At 37.2% G+C, this 21,564-nt stretch overlaps 1 pseudogene; it reads right to left on the bottom strand.

Moving 5' to 3' along the window:
* Nucleotides 1-6,586: 6,586 nt before the first annotated feature.
* Nucleotides 6,587-19,834, bottom strand: LOC113838613 (annotated as a pseudogene).
* Nucleotides 19,835-21,564: the final 1,730 nt, after the last annotated feature.

Genomic DNA, 21,564 nt, shown 5'->3' with positions numbered 1-21,564 from the left:
GCATGCTTGAAAGGGTTACACCTCTGAAGGGAAAGATTTCCTGGTTCTCTGAAGGCAGGCTACATCTGTAAGTGTTATAGTTCTTAAGGGAAATTATGCTGGTTCTCACAAGACAGGCTACAGCTGTAGCTTAGAAAGGAATATTACCATGGCTCTCAGAGTACAGTCTATACATGTGGGTTTTACAGCCTTGAAGATAAAAATATCCAGGCCATTGGAAGCCAGGCTATACCTACAGCAGAAATTAAAGGTATCCTGACAAACAGATGTCAGACAATATCTACTGTTCTGTTCTGGTGGAGAAAAATCTCCCCATAGGAATGTAGCAGTTCTGTGTCTCTCCAAGAGGGCAATAACAGCTCAGTTCTTCAATGGATGTCTCTTCACAGAGATATAGAAGCTCTGCTCCTCTCTGGGAGAGTCATTTCTTCTCTTCTCTGCTCCACTGTGATAAGGCAGCTTGCAGAGAAATGCAGCAGTTCTGCTCCTGCTCCTGCAAAAGGAGTTATTTCTCTGGTTCACTCTACTGGGTGTAAGAAGCTCATCACTCACAACTCAGTCAAGAGATTAATTGGCAGGGAGGAATTCAAGAATGTGGCTGCCTCTCCAAGGGCAGAAATTATCAGTCCCCAACTGAACAGGTACATAGCTTGTATAGAGCTTCTTATGGATAGAGATTTTTCATGGTGAAGATTTTTGAGGGTGGCAATTGTCAGATTTCAATCCCAGAGCTTGACAATCTCAGATATTACTGGAGTTCATGTTATGACCTGGTAGGTCTTCCTTGGAGTGATTGGTTGGTTTTCCTGCTGAGTTGGTTAGGGGCAGAGTGTGTTTATATGGCTCTGGTTTCAGGAACACAGTGTGTTACTTTCACTGGACCCGTTTAATCCTTTGGCTCTAGTTACAAGATGTGTTTCATTTACTAGTTCTGGTGTCAGGGCCAAAGCATGTGTCTTTGTCTCTGGTTTCAGGGTCAGGTTGTGTTTCTAGGTCTGGCCCTTTCACTCTACAGTTGTATTACTCAGGATGATGTTTTTCTGGATCTACATATTTGCCTGCAAGTTTTATGATGACATTTGCTAACAACTTGTGTTTCTGGCTTTTATAAACAGACCATAAGTGAACATGTTTAAGCAAGTGCCCTTGTGGTAGGTGAAGGGTCATTAAGGTATATGACCAAGAGTGGTATAGATGGATCTTGAGTTTGATAGATTTCCACTCTGTGTGGTTCTGCCTATATTGATTTCCATAGTGGCTGGACAAGTTAGCACTCTAGTAATGAAGGAAAATTCCCCCTATTCGGCATCCAGGTTCGCTTGAATTCTTACTTGAGTTATTAATCTTAGATATTCTTGTAGATTTAAGATGGAATCTCAAAGTACTCTTGATTTGCATTTTTCCTGGTGGAAAAGGAATTTGAACACTACCTTAAGTGTTTCTGAGATCGCTGAATTCCTGCTAAGGAGAATTAACTGTTTAGATCTATACCTGTTTTTTTATATTATTTGGAGTTTATGTTTACTTTCTTGCATTTTTTGCTTTGCATAGTAATCTTCTACCAGATATGTAGTTGGTAATAATAGTTAACCATTATTCAGGCTGCTGCTTTGACTGAATGACAGTATATTTTGCCTTAGAGAAGCTGTTCAGTTTCAAGAGGTCCCATTTATTAATTGTTGATCTTAGTGCCTGCATGTTCTGTGTTATTGTCACCACCTGTGACAATGAATTCAAGGCTATACTGCACTTTCTTTTCTTTCAGGTTTAATGTATCAGGTTTTAGTGTGAGGTCTTTGATCTACTAACACTTTAGCTTTGTTTGGTGTTAGATATAGATCTATGTGCATTCTTCTGCATGCTGACATCCAGAAATACCAGTTTTATTGGTTGAAATGTATAATTTTTCCATTTTGTGTTTCTGACTTCTTTATCCAAACATGGTTGTTCATAGGTGTATAAATTCATGTCTGGGCATTCAGTTCAAGACCATTGATACGTAGTCTGTTTTTAAGCCAATATCATGGAGTTTTATAACTGTATCTCTATAGTACACCTTAAAATCTGGAAGCGTACATACAGTAGTTTTTTATTGCTCAGGATTGTTTTAGTTAACCTGGGTTTTTCTTTTTTCTGTATGAAGTTGACAATTGTCCTTTCAAGATTGTGATTCACTTTCTCTGTAGGGTCCTTATATAGTTTGGGTTTCAGGGTAGATTTAGCCTCATAAGATGGATTGATCAAGGATGGTCATTTTTTCTTTGGTAATTCAAAAGCATGGGATATAGTTCCATCTTCCTAATAAAAACACTGTTATACTATATTCCTAATGCTAGCCACCAAGTTCAGTTCCTTTATTCTGCTGCTTCCTCCTGCTGAAGCTCACTTCCTAGCTCAAGTTATCTAAGCATTGAAGTCCAGCAGTCAAAAACCCCCTTTATACTGCCCTAATTACTCTATTCAATAAAAATTTAGACACTTCACAATAATATGGGGTTTTCCCTTTTAACTTTATAAGCTGGTAGATTACATTGACTATTTTTCATATCTAGAACAATCTGTGAATATCTTGGAAGGAGCCTTCTTGATCTTGGAGGATGGTCTTGTTGATGTGTTGATCAATTAAATCTTTGAGCATTTTAAGTATTTTTGCATCTCTGTTCATAGTGGAAATTAGTCTGTGTTTCTCTGGTGGGTCCTTATGTGGCTTGGGTTTCAGGGTAAATTTATCCTCATAAGATGAACTGATCAATGTCCTTCTGTTTCTGTTTTGTGAAATAATGTAAATATTGGTGGCATTAACTCTTCCTTGAAAGTCTGATATGTTGGGCCTATAATGGCTCAGATGTGAAGCCCAGTGTAACCTTCTGAGTCTGGCTAGAGTTTGGTGACCTGTCTCTAGCCTGTAACCTCCATGGGGTAGTGACTCAACAAGGCTTGATTTAAGACTGTCCCCTGCCTAACTACCTGCCAGCTTGGTGGAATATTTTTGGCCCTTGCCCCTAATGTCACCTTAATCCATCCTCTAGCTCAACCCTTATATAAGTTCCTGCCTGTTGGGATAAAGGAAGATCCTGCTTCAACAAGTATCCAGAATCAGTTTGTATTTTTCCTTGGTGCTTAGGAGGGGGGATCTGAGTTTTTCCCCTCACCATTCAGCTCAGCCCAGGAAAGACAGAGTGGACTGGCACTTCCCCAGCCCTACCTGCAGGGGGACCAGGCATGATGGAACTCTGTGCTAAAACCATCTGTGATGGGATTTGGGTTGGAGTGTACTTATAAGGAGTGTTTCTATTTTACTACTGGTTTTAGATCAATGTAAACTGTTTATCTGATCTTCATTTATCTTTGGTAAGTGGTATGTGTTGAGGAAATTATCCATTGTTTTAGATTTTCTAGGTAGGTAAAGTATAGGCTTAATTGTGTTCTAATGCTTCTTTGTATTTTCTAGGTGTCTGTAATGATAACTCTTTTTGGCAGCTGCCTGAGTTCCGCCACCATAAAAGGGCCCCTCAAATAACACACAGAGATTAATAAGAGTTACAGTGCTGCTGACCAATGATGAGGATTTCTTACTAGCTATATCTGTCTTAAGTATCAACCATAGTCATTAATCTATATATTTTATAAAGACTTATCTTATACAGGATGTCAGCTACATGCAGCCTCTCTTCCCAGAATCACATGGTGACTGTCTCTTTCCTACATTTCCCAGAATCCTCCTAGACTCCTAGTCCCAAGTATATTGCTTCCCTATCATCCAACAAGGCTTTATTTTTCAACCAGTATGACAAACATCGACAGAGAAGGACTTCCCCCATCAGGTGTCTGTTGTTTTGTCCTCATTTTTGCTTCTTATTTTGTCAGCCACTCTAGAAAGTCACCAGGAAATGTTCCTGCTGGCATGTCACTCCAACATCTGCACATGGGACTTGGTAACCTGGTTAATCTATGGGGCCTCTGGTAGTGGATCAGTATTTATCCTTAATACACAAATGGAGTCTAAGAGCCCACTCCATATACAGGGATACTCTCTCAGCCTAGACACACCAGGTGGGGTCTAGGCTCTGCTACAAATGCTATGACAAACTTTGAAGATCTCCCATGGAAGGCCTCACACTCCCTGGGAAGCAGAAAAGGGAAGGGATAGGGATTTGTGGGGTTCAAACAATATCAATTGTTTAATAGTTAAATTTTGACCTACATGTGATATCTGAGAAAGGGTCAGTGGAAAGTTTAATAGACCAGATTTAAAATATTACTAGATCTTTTGATGCTGCACACACCAGAATTTTTTTACTGATTATTAAGCATTTTAAACAGGTATTGCAATGATCAACTGTGCCCTTCCTCTCTCTATAGGTTTATGTATGAGTTTCTTTCCTGCATACATATGTACGTACCACATACAATCATTGTGCCTATGCAATTCAAATTTTCTATAATATGAGATACACTCACTTGTGAGCAATGATATGGCTACTAGAAACCTAATATAAGCCCAATGCAAAAACCAGCCCAAGTTCTTCAAAGCTAAGCCATGTTTCTATCACTAACCTAGCAGTTTAAAAATTTGGAAGCAAAAATAGAATTTAATAAATTTTCATGACAAATTTCATGATGTATAGCTTCCTCATGATATGAATATATATTGGTTTACAATGTTTACAGATAGGACTCACCCTAATTGAAAGGCAGGGTCACATTCCCTTACTATCAATTGTTGTGCCAGGTTCTCAGATCCAAAGACACCAACCCAAAGAGTCAACAATTCTAATGAATATGCAAAAGTTTTCTTTTTATTGTTCAAGGTGGCCATCTTGGTTCACTCTCCATGGCAGGGAAATGAGATGCCAACAGGCCAAAATCAGTAGTCTTTAAAGGGTCAGATCATAAGGTTGAAGACCACAAATTTCAGAGTCTCCATGGTTACTTAAGGTCATTCAAAGTACAGAGTAAAGCAGTGCCTATATATTTTAAGCAAGATACATTTGAGCAAGATAAGACAGTATACTGGATTGCAAGGGTTATGGTGTCACAGGGTCTGTCCGTTATCCCCTGGGCCGTGGATATTTACAAACTTATGACCAGCAATTAGCAGAAAGGAAGTTTGACCTAACTGGTGGAGGGTTAACTCAGGTACCAGCCATGACATTCCCAGGCATTAGAAGTTCACTTTTCAGGGGCTAAGTTATTAAACCTTTATTCATTTGAATTTTTGGTCCTTCATCGGTAACTCTAATGACCCCAACACTTTAACACTCATGAAAAGAAGTAAGCCTGAAACTGTTAAACATCAATAACCAACTGAAATCTAATAAAATCACTTAATAGCCGTGCCTGTTATTCTGGAGTTCCTAGATTCACATCTCAGTAACCAAACGTATACTAGTAATATTCGAAATGCCAGTTTTTAGGAGTAAAGGCAATATTCTGGTCCCTGTACCTATTGCATGTGTATTAGAACACACCTTAAGTTGAAAATGAAAGTAAAACTATTTTTGTAACAGAAATAAACTCTTATAACCTGGAACCAGGGATATTTATGCTACTAAAAAATGACTTTGGTAGTTCCTGGTATAACAGAGCTGTATTAAAACCCATGTTTTTCTTTAATAGAAATGTGACAGATGCTTAGAATTTTGATGATTAGTGTCATGTAAAATTCATACCTACAAGACATCAATATATCAAGCTGTCTTTCCCCTATTGGTTCTCACTGTGCATCTTATGGAGCACTAAAAATTGAAGGTTCTTATGTCAAATGCATGTAAATAGACCCGGACATCTCTTCTAAATTCCATCCTTCATCTGTAGATTATATCTAATTCTGATATATTAAGAGCAATTTGAAAAGGTAAAACACAAATCAGAGTCTTTAATGTTTTTCCAATATTTGAAAACTTATATAATTGTGTGTGTGTGTGTGTGTGTGTGTGTGTGTGTGTGTGTGTGTGTGTGTGTTTACATGCAAAGGTAAACTTGAAGCCCAGAAGAGACTATCTGATCCTTTGGATATATTGCTCTATGAAGTCCTAAAGAGAATTTTGAAGATACAGATTGATTAGTATTCTCAACAAGAACATCACATGGTATTAACTGCTGAGGCATCACTCAAGCTTCTGTAAAAGTCTTTCTATATGTTTATCAAAATGTCACTTTTTCTTCCATGTACTACTTTTCTAACGCCTTGGGGGCATCAGGATCTTCCTCCTTTCCCCCCACAAGAAGGAACATTGTTCTAAATATGTCTGCAAATCAAGGATCTCTGTCTCAAAAATATCTTGTATTGTGCCAATAGCACTCTGCTGCCAAAAAAGTTATTCATCCACTCAGATATTTTATAAGAACATAGCAAATATTTCGAACAGTTTTGTATTTTAAGTAGAAAATAATATTTCAAATCTGCATTATTGCCCAATGCCTAAGATTTCAGAAATCATTAACTGAGTGAAAGAGTATAGGAAACAATGTAGACAACAGTAGTAGACATGATACCACTAGCCTATATTATAAGAGGAAACAGTGAGAATCATTCTAAAAGAGATAGGTCTTGCATTATGATTGAATATTTGCTAGATATGAGCTAAATATATACTTGTGAGTTAGAACTAATAAAATATTCAGTTCTGGAAGGTGATTTTCCCCTGATATTTGGAAGAGATTTTTCTTGCTGGTCTAAACAAAATTATGAAGCACTTGGGAACAAAAATGCATCCCAGCATCCCAGCACTGGAAGCCAAGATGGAGAAAATTTCCACAGCTACCATGACTTTACCCTTGGTACTATGGTACACAGGGAGGAAAGTGACCCGGACACAGCAGAACAAGAGCATGCTGAATGTCAAGAACTTGGCTTCATTGAATGTATTAGGCAAATTCCTGGACAAGAAAGCCACAATGAAGCTCACCTGAGCCAGGCAGGCCAGGTATCCCAGGACACAGTAGAAGGCAGTGACAGAACCCTTGCTGCACACAATGATGATCTGGCCATGCTCAGAGTGGGCATCAATACTAACAGAAGGAGGAGAAACTCCCAACCAGACTGAACAGATAATAACTTGGATGAGAGTACAGATGGCAATGATGTAGTTAGGGGCCCCTGAAATCAGGAAATATCTCATTCTTCTATCAGGGGCTGTGACTTTGAAAGCCAGAATCACAGTAACTGTTTTGGCCAACACAGTGGAAACAGCCACAGTGAATACAACTCCAAATGTGATTTGCTGAAAGATGCATGTAGCTGTGTTTGGATGGCCAATGAAGAGGAAGGAGCAGAGGAAACAAAAGAAGAGTGAGATGAGCAAGATGTAACTAAGCTTCTGATTATTTGCCTTCACAATGGGAGTGTCATGGTGCTTGACAAAGACTCCAAGCACCATAGTTGTGAATGCAGAGAAGCACGAGGCAATTAAGCCAAGAGTGATCCCCAAATGATCTTCATAGGACAGAAATATCACTTCTTTGTGCATACATTGGTTCTGCTCTATATTGGCATACTGGTCATCTGGGCACTTCACACACTGATCCATGTCTGAGGACAAGAGTAGTGTACCATTAATTCACCTTCAGCATTTTTATTGATAGGGCATTTCAATTACATGTACATAAGAAACTTTGCAACGTTTATATTTTGTTGCCAAGAATGTCATAGAAAGACCTTGTTGCATAGAAATTCTCTCATTTCATAATTTTCTTTATATCTGTGGGAACCATAGCAAAAGTAATTATTTTGTCTATTTAGGTGTATTGATGCCATCATGTCACATGATATCAAGAAGCACAGGATTTTTACTGCATTCTGGGAGCTATGAAGAAATGACATATATTGGTGAATTCACACATGCTAAATTCATTAACCACAGCATTTTTTTCCTTTGTTTAAGTTTAAAGTAGGAACAAGCTTATTTTACATGTCAATCCCAGTTCCCTCTCCCTCCACTCCTCCTCTACCCCCATCCAATCCCGTATCCCATCCTCTTTCCGCTCCGCAGGGAGGGTTAGGCTTTTCTTGTGGGATATTCAAAGTCTGTCATATCATTTTGAACAGGGCCTAGCCCCCCACCCTTATATGTCTAGGCTGAGAGAGTTTCCCTCTATGTAGAATGGGCTCCCAAAGTCCATTCATGTACTAGGGATAAATACTGTTCCCCTGTCCAGGCCTCCTAACTGACACCCATATTCAAGGGGTCTGTGTTCATCCTATGCTGGTTTCCCAGCTATCAGTCTGGTGTCTGTAAGCTCCCCGTTGTTCAGGTTAGCTGTTTCTGTAACCACACCTTTTCTGAGTGTTTTTAAAAGCCAACATCCCATGGATTCAGTGCCTCCTGAGGCCTTGTCTTCGTCATTTCTATGAATGCTGTCCCCAGGAGATATGAAGACTGTGTGTTATACTGGGACCTGACCTCTGATACATTATCAATTTTACATTTTCAGGCTCAAACACATTTAAATAAAAGCACCTTTAAATGAAATCAGCACTTTGTATGATTGTGTATGTAGTCATAGGTGTATTCATATATAATTATCAAAATATCTGATGATTTAAAACTTATTGGGATTACATGGGGCAAGTAGCAGCATGAAAGTGAGGGATGAATAATGTTTGGGAAGTGCAAAAATAAAAGTTATCATAAATGCGGCCTTAGTTCAGTCTTCTGGCAGTATCAGCAGAAACTTCCTGAGTCTTATCCAGAAGAAGCTGTAGCCTGTCACTCAAAGTAGAACCATCTGTCCATACTTAGCACTAAAATGCCCCTACATCTTGATTCTGTTCCATTAGAGAATAGAAAACACCTTCCTCCTCCCCTAGTTTCAATCTCTGTGAGACCCAGACTCAGTGGATGTACTCAGTTGTGAAGCAGATACTGAAAAACAGCATTAAGTAGATGATACAAGAGCCCTTAAGACAGAGTGTTTACACATAATGTTGTGTTGATTAGTAGTTCCCTATTTATAAGTTGTGGAAGGGCCTTTTGTAAAATTCTCTCTGACTGCACATTGTTTAACAAAAGAGCATCTTTGAGAAAAGGCCACCTGCCGTGAATTTACAACGAGTCAAGAAGTGGTTCAAGGCACAGGAATTTTGACACAGGGACAGAGCTAATGCTCATATTTTTATAAAGCTTAAATAGGCAAATATTACATTGTGTTTGTGCAATTCCCTTTCAGACCCCTTTGGCTTCCCAGTGTGGAGGCTGAGAGGAATGATCAAAATGAATGCTTTATAACTGCCTGAATACTCACTTGTCTCATTAGAGATTTCATTTTCTGGGCAGGGTTGGCATTTGAAACAGCAGACTGCCATTCCCTCCTGCCAGAATTTTCTGAATCCAGGATCACAATCAGCACTGCACACAGAGGGTGGCATCTGAGGAAAATGAGACACATGGTGATAACAAAAGTTTCACCTATTCCTTTCATACCTATGTTATGTAGCCTGTGTAGACATTAATAAGGTAATTTTATATACACCAAATGTGTGACCACATTACAAAAAGTACAGGATTTAAAAGACACAGAGAAGTTTAAATAAAAAATTCTCATTTTCAGAGTAGTCTGAGACCCTATATGTGGAGCTTTTTATTAATTGTTAATTGGTGGTGTGGTCCCTCGAAGGGTTTTATGATAAATGCAAGGACAGCAAGCCATTTTCCCTGTTCATTCAGGGTCTATGCTTTAGCTGCAGTCTCCTGATTCCTGCCTGGTCTTCCATTGACTGTAATCATGAGCTATGCCAACCATTCCCCTTCCTTTTACTTATGATCACTTGACAATAACTGAAAAGTGAAATAGGATGAGTGGGAATCTGAAACAAGGTAAATACCTCCTAAAATCTCAGACAACACAAATTAACTCCAATAAAATAGTACTGCAAATAATGACATACAGAGTGTGGAGAGCAAAGAGCTGTTTAGACAGAGCTCAGTGTATTCAGTCATAAGGAGGTGCTGACTTGATATTTATTGAGCTGGAAGTAAATTGTTTCCCAATGTGAAAAGTCCTACAAAGACTAGGGATGTGGGGGAACCCCAATAAAAGTTACCTTGTTTAAAGTTAATTGAAGGATTTCCTAATTTTAAAAATGTATGTATTATCTTTGATTATCATGATGCTGGTGATTGTCATCCATATGTTAATTAGAAGGTTCCTGATTCTTGTTTGCTCATTTTGCATCTCTTGTTTTGTGCTAACTTCTATGTCAAAAGAAAAGCATCTCCTAAGAACAGAATCATCTCATGTTTTCCACAAGTGTGGAGAACTACAATGCTTCCCTTTCTGTTGTTTTTGTTGAAGCAAATTCTCATTGTTTAGCTATTGTTTTGTAAACTCCTTTATCCATGACAAATTTCATTCCTTCATTTTTGTATTTCTCTTCTTTTCATTTATTGTTTAATTTGATAATTTTTATGGACTATTTTGAACAAGAGTGGAGAAAATACACACCATTTTCCATTTTCTTCTCATTTTACTGACAGATCTCAGTTTGGCTTGAGCTCCCCATGTATTTGAGACTTACTACAAAAAGAAAGAGCTCCCTGAATCTTTGTCCAGGAGTCTGAATAAAGACATGCACCACAAGACACACATTACTCCATATCACTGTAATGGATATTCTTTGACTTTACTCTCCACGTGGTACAATGTTGTCAGTATGTTTGCCACAGAAAACCTTAATATGTCAAGTTGTCCTCATTGTATTCTGTCAGGATTTTTTCTTTCATGTTTTTTTTTTTTAAATCTGAATGAAGTTTGGATTTACCTAAGAGAGCTTTCTGCATAATTGGGGATAATCATTGAATTCTATCCTTGAGTTTATTTATGTGGTGTTTTACTCTTAATTTCTGCATATGTTGAAGCATGTTTGCATCCTTGAAATGAAGTCATCTTGGTTGTAGAGACTAATCTTCCGGCTGTGCTGTTGAGATCTCTTGGGAGGTGTTTTGTCCAGAATTATTACATGCATGCCCATCTAAGATATTGTTCTCTGGATTTACTTTTTTAGAAGGTGTCTAACCTATTTTCCCCATGAAGGCAACAAAGGAATGTTTTTTTAACCAATATTATTGTCTGTGCAGTTTGATTAGAAAATGTGACCATTAACATTTAATTGTTATTGAAAACTTCTTGTAAATTATTGTCTTTTATTGCTAAAAGTTCTCTTTTTCAAAATAATCTGTCACAATATTTTGTATTTTTCCAATAGCTGGTTGTCTGACTGTTGTTCCAGTGATGGCTATATGTTCCTTTGACATCTTGTTGCTTTGTCTGAAAGAGTTCTTTAAGTACTTTCACAGTGTTGCTTCATTGGTTATGCGTTCTGTAATTGTTTGCATTAAAGAACTTTGTTCTGTCTCTTTCTATAATCAGGGGTAATATTACTTGCTGTAGTAACCAGGATTGGCAGCATATGTCTCTAAGTATTTGAAATATATTACTGTCCTACTTTAAGAGGATTCTTAGATTGATGACTACTTTGGTCTTCATTCCTGGAGCCTTTATTCAGTAGCTGATCAAAGCAGAAACATGTACCCAAAGCTAAACACTGAGACATACTCCTGGAATCCAGTTCCAGAGAGGGAGGTGGGATGTGCAAAGGAGCAAAGACCGTGCTGGAAAAACCCACAGAAACAGTTGACCTGACCTTGTGAGAGCACAGAGACCCTAGTCATAAAGCTGGGGAACCAGAATTGGACTGAACCAAACCCTCAGAATGTGGGTGCCAGGTAGGAGGACAGGGCAGTCTATGGGACCTCTAACAGTGGATCTAGTATTTATCCCCAGAGCACAAATGGACCTTGGGTGCCCATTCACTATGGAGGGATACTATTGCAGCCCAGATACAGGAAGAGGGGCCGGGACCCATCACCAAATTATATGATGGAGTTTCATTGTCCCCCATGGAGGGCCTCACTATCCCTGCGGAGGAGGTGGCAGGGTGTTGGTGGGTTGGTGGGGAGGGTTTGAGGGAATGCAGAAATGCATATGTAAATAAGAGTGCTTCTAAAGTTAAAAAACAGTATTCTCAGTAGAATCTGCTGTTTACAACTGGATCTTATCTCCTGCAGTATTCAAATTTCATTCTTTTTTAGAATAAAAATTTAAATAAAAAATCAAGGGTTCCTTCTGATGTTGAATCTTTGGTATTTAAATGACTATCAAATCTATATGGCTACATATCATGCTGTAGTTTTGGATATTTAAATCTCATTTTGCTGGATATAATGTTGATGAATTTAGTGTTTCCTTCTCCTCTTGTGCCTGTGGTTTCTAAATTTGATCTTTATTCATATTGCTTTTATGTCCTATGATTTTCATCCCTTTTGTAATATTTTTGTCATATTTTGAATTTTCTGTTCTAGTCCTGTTTTCCAAGTTTTCCATCCTGTGTTCAACTTAAAATATTCTCTTGCTGAGTATTTTAACTGAGATTTTTTATTTGATTCTTTGCTTTACCTTTATATAATTTAGTTTAAACTTTTTAAATATTTTGTACCTTTAGAGAAATCCTTTGTCACATTACCATTAACTGTCTAATTGTATACAAGTTTTCATGGTCCCATTGCTTTTCCAAGAAGTGATTTGTGTTTCTTTCATTTTTCTGGAACACTCTTGTGATCATTCTTTTATTTCCTTGTTCAGTATGTCATTGAACATACTCTCCTTTAAGTTTATGACTGTAAGATTTTGAGCCATGTTGCTTTGATACCATCCTGAATATTTGTTTTCTGTTTGGTTTCTACATTTTATTTTGCATTTCTGAAAGCAGAGCACTGGTTTAATTGTTTTTAATTCCTAGTGTTTTTCCAGTGGATGTTTTAGCAAGGCTCAAGCATGGTATGGGTAGAATACATACGCAATTTCATTGCTGCCCTTTACATGGATATATAGATCAGTATCTATACCTTCAGCTTATGGTATTTTCCCTGTGTATGACCCTTCTTACACTTGGGGAAAGAACAAAAACTCTACAATTCATAATATCCAGGTAACCTGATATATCACTTCAGATTTTTCTTGAAGACTTTGCTGAAATTGCAGTCTTTAAAAATCAACCTAAATTGTACTTGGCTGTTTGAATTGGAAAACTTAAACCAAGACACATCTGACTTCATCCATATAAAATATCCATGACCAATAATTCAATATTTCATTTACAAATTTCATCAAAATCCATTTTTTACTAACAATGTTTCAAATAAAGAGAAGAAAACTAGACACTCCCTTATTATCTTGGATGAACTATGAAATAATTAATCTGAGCAAGCAAGATATCTCCAGTGATAAAATTCTTCTATAGTGTATGATTCAGAGCTGGAGACAGGACTCAGTGTTAGGTAGTTAAATCCAGCTCATGAATAGGACTCAAAACTGATTGTTAGCAGTCACTGTGTGGATCATTTCCTAGGGACTCAAATAACTCAAATAACTCTTCTGTCCTGGATATGAACCAAAGTCACAGCAGTTGCAAGCATACCTGAGGACAAAAACACATACCCACAGAAAAAAAAAGAAAAAAGAAAGAAGAAGCAACTTAATAATCCATAGAACATCTAATATACATCCTGAAAATGTTAATCTATGACTAGAGGTGTTGACAATTTAGAAACTCTTTTTTAAAGTATTAAACAAAATTAAATAATAAAAATGTATGATTTGTGTAATTTTAATTACTTTATCCTACAACAGTCTAATTTTTCAACATCTGTACCCAAGATTCAGAACAAGGGAAGAAATTGCTGTATGTTAATCAGTATGATCCAAGAGAATATTGCTCACTTTACAGGAATTTATATTAAATAATTTTTATAACTGGTTTGTATTCATATTTATAACAACAATCAGGATTGAAAATCATAAAAATGCACTATATGCATGTTGGAAATCCTCAAAAGATTAATAAAGTGTCATATCAAAAAGGAGAAAAGAAGAAGCATAAAGTAGAAGGCTTGATATTGCCTCATATGTGACAATTTATTACATTAAGTATCAAGGAAGCACACATGTTCCCACTTGACAGTGTTATTGCTCTGTAATGGAAATTAGTACAATTTGGTGAGACCCACCTGTGTATTTCCTGTGGCCCATTTTATCATTTCCTCATATACGTGGAGCTGTTCACCAGTTGGAAAATATGGGCTAAACTGTCCTATCTTAATCTTAAATCTAAGACCATGTGGGAAATTCCAAATATGGAGAATGTCATACTCTTCCTGATGTTCTTCTTTTTGGTTCATATTCACTCTGTCCCCAACAGGATTTGTGAATTGGGTCTTCTTCAGAAATGTATTCAGCTGTAAGACAGACGTCATCCTAAATTCTGTTTGCCACTTTTTGAAGAAAAATTTCTGATTTTATCTTAAAGGCAACATTATTACAGGTGCCCAGGGGAGCCATCTCAGTGAAAGTAAATGGATTAAATGAATATAATAATGTTCTCCCTCAGGAGAACCTGCCAAACACATAAAGAGACATATATGCAGACACCATACAAAATATGCAATATATTCATACACGCAGACACATATGAGAAAGAGAGACTCATGTCTATCCAGAGACACCACAATATACAGCCACAAAGATTTTTGTCAAACATACACATACATATATGCCTTGAATTCCTATACAGATGCAGGCAAAAATATATAGGCATATTCATCCAAACATACATACAAACACACTGAAAAAACATAGACAGGGATGCATATATACCCAAATACATACAGGGAAAAGCACAATAGAGAGAAGCATTGAGAGAGAGAGAGAGAGAGAGAGAGAGAGAGAGAGAGAGAGAGAGAATAATGCATATATTCATATGTGTTAGCACATATAAGGGAATGCACACATATACAAAAGTCTCATGCAGACAAATTCATTGCCAAGTATACACAGGTATATACACACAGGAAAAAATACCCATGCAGAAAGACACAGACAAATTTATTATCAATTACAAAGGAAGATAGTCAATACTGATAGAGGCACACACACACACACACACACACACACACACACACACACACGAGCAGAAACACACAAACATGCACACATATAGAGTGAGAAACCTTCAGTCATTCATGCACATGTATGTACTGAACTGAATCACAGGAATATTGCCTGTGTAATAAGTATCATAATGTCAACTGTGATCCCCAAGGCTGATTGTGGGGAAAGATTCAGTTGAGAACACTTAAGAATATCATTCCCTACACTATTTACAACATTGCTATGATTAATGTACACAGACATCATCTACTAACACTGAGTGTTCTTGAGAAAGGACTGATAAAGTTTACAATATTAGAACAGGGGTTATGATACTCTGTAACAAAATCACTACTTGTCCTTGATGCATTTTATCTTCTGCTGCATTGCCTTTGCACTAGAGGTTTCTACCAAATTCTAAGCAGAAAAAAAATGCTTAGACATCTTTCTTTTGTGGGAAATAATTCCTAGTCCACTGAGTTTGGTCATCTGAAAGACTCCTAAAGATATGACATTGATGACACCAAATATTATACAATAGAAGAAATATTACCTTCAAGCAGATAGAACTATGTCCTTTCCCATTGTCCATGGTTGTATATTCTACTTGCTGAAGAAACATCTCATGCAGTGCATGGGCCAGAGCATACACAGCATTGTATATGTCATAAATTCCATCACTAAAGGACAAGTCAATACTCCGAACCACTAGCCATTCCATGGGGTAATTCAATGAGCAGTTTTTCAGTGTCTTACATTTAGATGTGAACACTTCACAGTTAAATTTCATCCACTCCATCCTTGTAAGGTATTCATCTGTGTATTTGAGAGGGTTCATTGTCTGGACAAAATCTTTAAAGCCAGAAATCTCACCATGATGGTGTACAAAAGCTAAAGTCATATGTGATGAGTCCATCATGGAGTCTCTTATACTTGTAGTCACATCCCAGTGTGAGGTGATGACCCATATTTTCTGTAAACCTCGGGATTCCCACATTTGAAAGCTCAAAGCAAGAGTACTTTCTGTGTCACCATAAATGATAACAACATTTGTGGATGATGTGTTGATTTGATTATAATATAATTCAGCTCTGGATATGTATAACTGCATGTTGATTGGAATCATATTGACAAAGGCAAAACAGACTGTATTTTTTTCCAACTCTCTTCTCAAAAATGAGAGAAATTGGGTGCCCTGATCATTGTCTGAGATGACCAGCCCTACCCAGTTCCAGCTGAAGTGAAGTATGACGGAGACCATGGCCAAGGCTAGAGATGTGTGCTTGGGCGCCATTTGGTATAGATAGGGAAATTTTTCATGATCACTTAGGATTGGATGGTAGGATCCATAGGTAAGATGAATAACCTAGGATGCAGGGAGCAGCATGAGGTAACATGCACTCCTAAGAACTTGTAAAAACATTTTTACAAAGAGTTCTAGAACACCCCCTTAGCTATTACATCTTCCCTTCTTTGTATTACAGACAAGGAAATGGGGACAGACCATCATTCTCTGAATAGTACTCATCAGCTACATATATTGACATAAATGCAAGTCTAGTCACCTCCTAACAGTTTTTAATATCTGGGACTGGTATCCATGGGGTCATCATTTCAATCAAATCCAACCCATAAAATTCTTACCTGTTGAGATTTCCATAGGTCCATGTATGCCAGAAGTATCGCAGAGGTTTCCCAGTTTGGTCCTGTAAGCATCACAGAACACACGATATCTTCCTCCCAGTTATAATTAGGGAAAAAAACAGGGTCTTGTCGCAAAATTTGACTCATACTGTACAACTGAGACAGACCAAAACAATTATCGTTATAGAAACCAAATACTAAGGATTTATTTGGTAATAGATCAGGGTTCCTGTTGACCTCATCCAGGGTAAAAGCCAATGCCAGTGCATACTTGTAGTTCTCAGTTGGTGTTCTGTAAAAGGTAATGTGTTTAAATTGGACAGAGAAAATACACAATCATTTGTAGTCAATACAAGGACTACCCTCCTTCAAATACTGAAACAAATACCTTCTGTTTTGAGGTTGGAAACACATAAGGACTTAGAAGCTTGCAAAAGCTTTGAAGTCCATGGGGATCCATCTCCCATGAATGAGATGTTTCTTTTGCATCTTACACAGAAAGCCTCTTCCATCTCTGGCTTTTGACTGCTTGCTTAGAAGGTATAGACCAGGCATAGTCATTGACCAAATAGTAAACATAGCCATCTTCCTATTGAACTCATTGAGTAATATAAAAATGCACATGATGTGTAAGCTAAAGAGTTTATATTTTCTTACAAAAATTAATGAAATGGCTAAGGTTGAGAAAGAATCACAGAAGAGTACACCATAATCTTTTTGGGGTGACATTTGTCTATGGACTTTCAGTTCATGATAATTAGTGGACAATAGAGCTAATATATCGTCCCATGTCCTCTCTCATGCTTTTCTTTCAAGGTTAACTGCTGCAGGCACAAATTCCTTTTTAATACTTATTTATTTATTTTGGTTTTTCGAGACAGGGTTTCCCTGTGGCTTTGGAGGCAGTCCTGAATTGGCTCCTGTAGACAAGGCTGGTCTCCAACTCACATAGTTCCACCTGCATCGGCCTCCCAAGTGCTGGGATTAAAGGTGTACACCACCACCCCTCGGCCTTAATACTTATTTTTAAATAAACTCAAGCAACAAAGACATATTTGATAAAAGATACATATTCTGCATCAATATGTGTGTTTGACAAGATTAATACTAAATTTGGCCACAGAAGGGCACAAAAAACTTGGTTTGAATTACAATTTCCTATACTGTAGTTTGGTCTCACATGTACAAGATACACATTCTCTAGGTCCAGAACGCAGATATTAAAAGTATGTATGCTCCCTATGGTATTGTTCAACTATGTCATTTTTACACAGGCACGTCATAGACTCAAATTGGGCACATATGACCACCATAGTTTTCTACTACAGAATATCATTTGATTACCTTTGCATTTACACTAACATAACACTGGAATCCCACTGCGAATTTATTGTCAGCATTACATTTTTATAAACTAGAACAATATAAAGTAGAAAATGTTTGGGAATGTTTAATTGTTATGTAATAAAAATGCACAACAAGACAGTTGGAAGAGAACAATAGCATGTTTTTTTAATGTTTATGGGAAGAATGATAGCTCATGCATTTTCATAGTCATTTTATATACTATGATTAATATACACCAAACACACTACTTTATTTTAAATGATTTACTTAGAGTTAAATGCAATATGTTTTCCATTTAAAATTGTAACTTTCTTATGTCTCTGTATATAAAAGAGTCACTTTATAAATGCTCCTTATTACCAAAAAAAGTGTCATTAAAATTTTCAGTAAAAACACAGGAATTTGAGACTAGAACTTATGCAACTGAAACACCAACTTCACTATACTGAATTCAACAAACATCAGTGCCTTGACCTCTCATATTTGCCTACTGAAAGAAAGTGCTGTATTTTAAACCAACTACCCGCATTCTAGAAAATCAATATCTGTATAGTGCCTACATTGGTAAAATAAGCATCTACAATTAGAAAAGTGCTGAAAGTGAAACATAAGAGGTAAGAGTGATATAAGTGTCAGAGATTAAACAACTTATACCTAAAGAGAAAAGACACATGATTTTTAAATAAGGTCAAAGATGAACTAGTAGGTAACTCCGCTCCCTGTTCTCAAGTGTTGTCAAATATCCTATGTCACAGCTGTTATTGAGGCAATTGACAAGGAAAGTAAACAGCCATCACTGTAAGTTGTAGCCTCAGTTTGTAAAGACTACAAAACATCATTAAAAATACATTCATTCCTTCTTTACTGTAAAGGGAGAGCAGAGAACTAGACTTTGCAATACTTCAAATCAAGTGGTTGTTCATGTGTGTAAGTGAAGTATGGGGAAAAAGGAAGGAAAATGGAGCTCACAACAGACAGGTCCCTTAAGTATTTTCTCCAGCGGGGTGTTGGTGACACATACCTTTAATCCCAGCACTTGGGAGGCAGAAACAGGTGGATCTCTATAAGTTCAAGGCCAGCCTGGTCTCCAGAGTGAGTGCCAGGATAGGCTCCAAAGCTACACAGAGAAACCCTGTCTCCAAAAAAAGTATATTCTCAAGTCAATTTCAGGAAGCAGAGTGGCCACATGCAAGGAATTTGAGGGATTACTTAATATCTATGTGAAATCTCTTTGCAGCTATGTATGGCACAAACAATTTTGGTCTTCACACAAGCACACACTGTTATAACAACCATCAGCAGAAGCTACAGTCAATTACTTTCATGTTCTTAGGATGAAATTCATTGAAATAGTATCTGATTTCTTTAGATGAGACATTACTGGCTACTTGCTATCTACAATGTTAAAAGGAGGGCTCTTTGTGATGGTTAATGGCAGATCCAGCTTCCTTCTTTCTACTTCCAGACTTGTAAGTGGGAGGCTAACTTGAAGAAAAACAGAACACACACTGGGCTAACAAAAAGAGTAAAATAGCAATGAGTCTCTAAAAGAGCTTGGGGTCATGGGTTGGTATGGAGTTTCATAGAAGAAGGCAGAAGATTTAAGACCCACCTTGAAATATTGATGATAGCATTTATGTGGGAAATGCAAAAATACTTACTGTATATTTAAAATTTGGTTGAAATACTCTTTATCCACTGGCCACTGCACTGTTCTAGGGGAGAAGAAACAACCTTTCTTCAAGTCTCCATGCTTGCCTTCCTTCTGCTTCATTTTCCAAAAACACCTGGACTGCATGAAACTGCCAATATGAATTTGAATGTTGAGGAGCAGCAAGAGGAAAGTCAAATTGAACATCTCTGTCCTGTGCTACACCAGGGCAGCATGAATTGTGAAGTGTCATGTTGAGAGGCACATTAAATGGGCACCACTTTTCCTACTTGCTTTTATTTCTAGGCCAAAGGAGAGGCTATTTTCAAATCTGTGATTCTTTTTTCTAACAGGTGTTTCTTCACCCCTGGAGGAATAATAAACACTCTCTTCCCTGGGGCACTGCATCTGGGGTGCACAGTGTATGTGGAAAACATGAGTTGATATATATATATATATATATATATATATATATATATATATTCAGTCTCTCATTCCATGACATGACTCATGTTTGTGATTATAAGGGCCCTGGGAGGAACACATATTTAGAAAATATGGTCCCAAGACTACCTTACTTTTTGGTAACACCATTAAAAATGAGGTGAATGTATTTTCTCAGATGACAAACAGGGAATCCATAAATTAATAATTCAAGAACGACACATAGGTCACAATTCATGGTGACACATGGGGCATTACATCAACAATTCTTTGCCATGGCTAGGCAGCCTAATTTGTGGAGCATCTGACATCCACAGAATATGCACTGTATGGCCTAAGTTACACCAGTGACAGGTTAACACTATCCAACCAAAACCTCTACTTCCATTGTCCAGAGAACCTATAATCAGTTCAAATCACAAAATTACAGGGCACCCATCTCATTACAGAATCACAATTCATTTGCATGTTCAATGTTGATTCTTAAATATTGAAAAATATCCAGAGAGAAAACCAGATCTTTTTGCCTTGTTTCAAACACTACATCCAACCTATCACTCTGCCTCCCAAACAATCTTTATTAATGATCTTTATTAACAATCTTTATTAAAATTTATTAATCTTTATTAATTTATTAAAGATAAATTGAGAATTTGAGTTCCAAACAACCATATCCCTCTCTGAGCCTCAGTTTTCATAGATATCTTGTGATGACCGAATTCTTCTACTTCATTCCGTTTCCTACATTGTTTTGCTAATTTACATTCCAGGAGTGACCTTAAGTGTCTTAGTAGCAAATAATAACTGTTAAATAACCATGTTTTGAATGTGTAAAATCTTATTTCCTTTTCATATTCAACTACTCTATTTTGCAATCTAGAATCTTTATTGTTGGTGGGAGAGTGTACTGATGATATTTTCTCATGTATTTTTCTTCCCATTATCTTCATAAGGAGTCCCATCCACAATTATATCAAGACTATTCAATACTCACATAATACCTGCTTTTCTTTATCTAAAATATTTTTATGTCACACACACACAGGCACACACAGATTGTGTGTGTGTGTGTAAACATATGTGTATATATATATATATATATATATATATATATATAGAGAGAGAGAGAGAGAGAGAGAGAGAGAGAGAGAGGGAGAGAGAGAGAGAGGGAGAGAGAGAGACAGGAGGGAGAGAGGGAAAGAGGGTGTGAGAGAGAGATACACAGATGCAAACAGATGGACAAGCAATCTGAATGACTCACAGACACACAGCGCTACATCTAGAGTTGGTGAAAATCTTAATTTCCAAAAGCTGACTTTTGAGTTTGACATGATTATATCCTGTTCCATCCCCTATTCCTCTAGTGATATCATTTAATTCTTCCAGGCTGAGGGCAATTTTGTTGTGTACATACAAAATCTGCATGCCTTTTATCTGACTTTTATTTTGTCTAATTGTACCATGAACCCAGTAATATTATCCATTTAACTTTA

The sequence above is a fragment of the Cricetulus griseus genome, unplaced genomic scaffold (assembly GCF_003668045.3).
Source record: "Cricetulus griseus strain 17A/GY unplaced genomic scaffold, alternate assembly CriGri-PICRH-1.0 unplaced_scaffold_134, whole genome shotgun sequence".
NCBI classification, from domain to species: Eukaryota; Metazoa; Chordata; class Mammalia; order Rodentia; family Cricetidae; genus Cricetulus; species Cricetulus griseus.
Note: the sequence above shows the minus strand (reverse complement) of the source record. Positions and strands in the feature narration are given on the sequence as shown.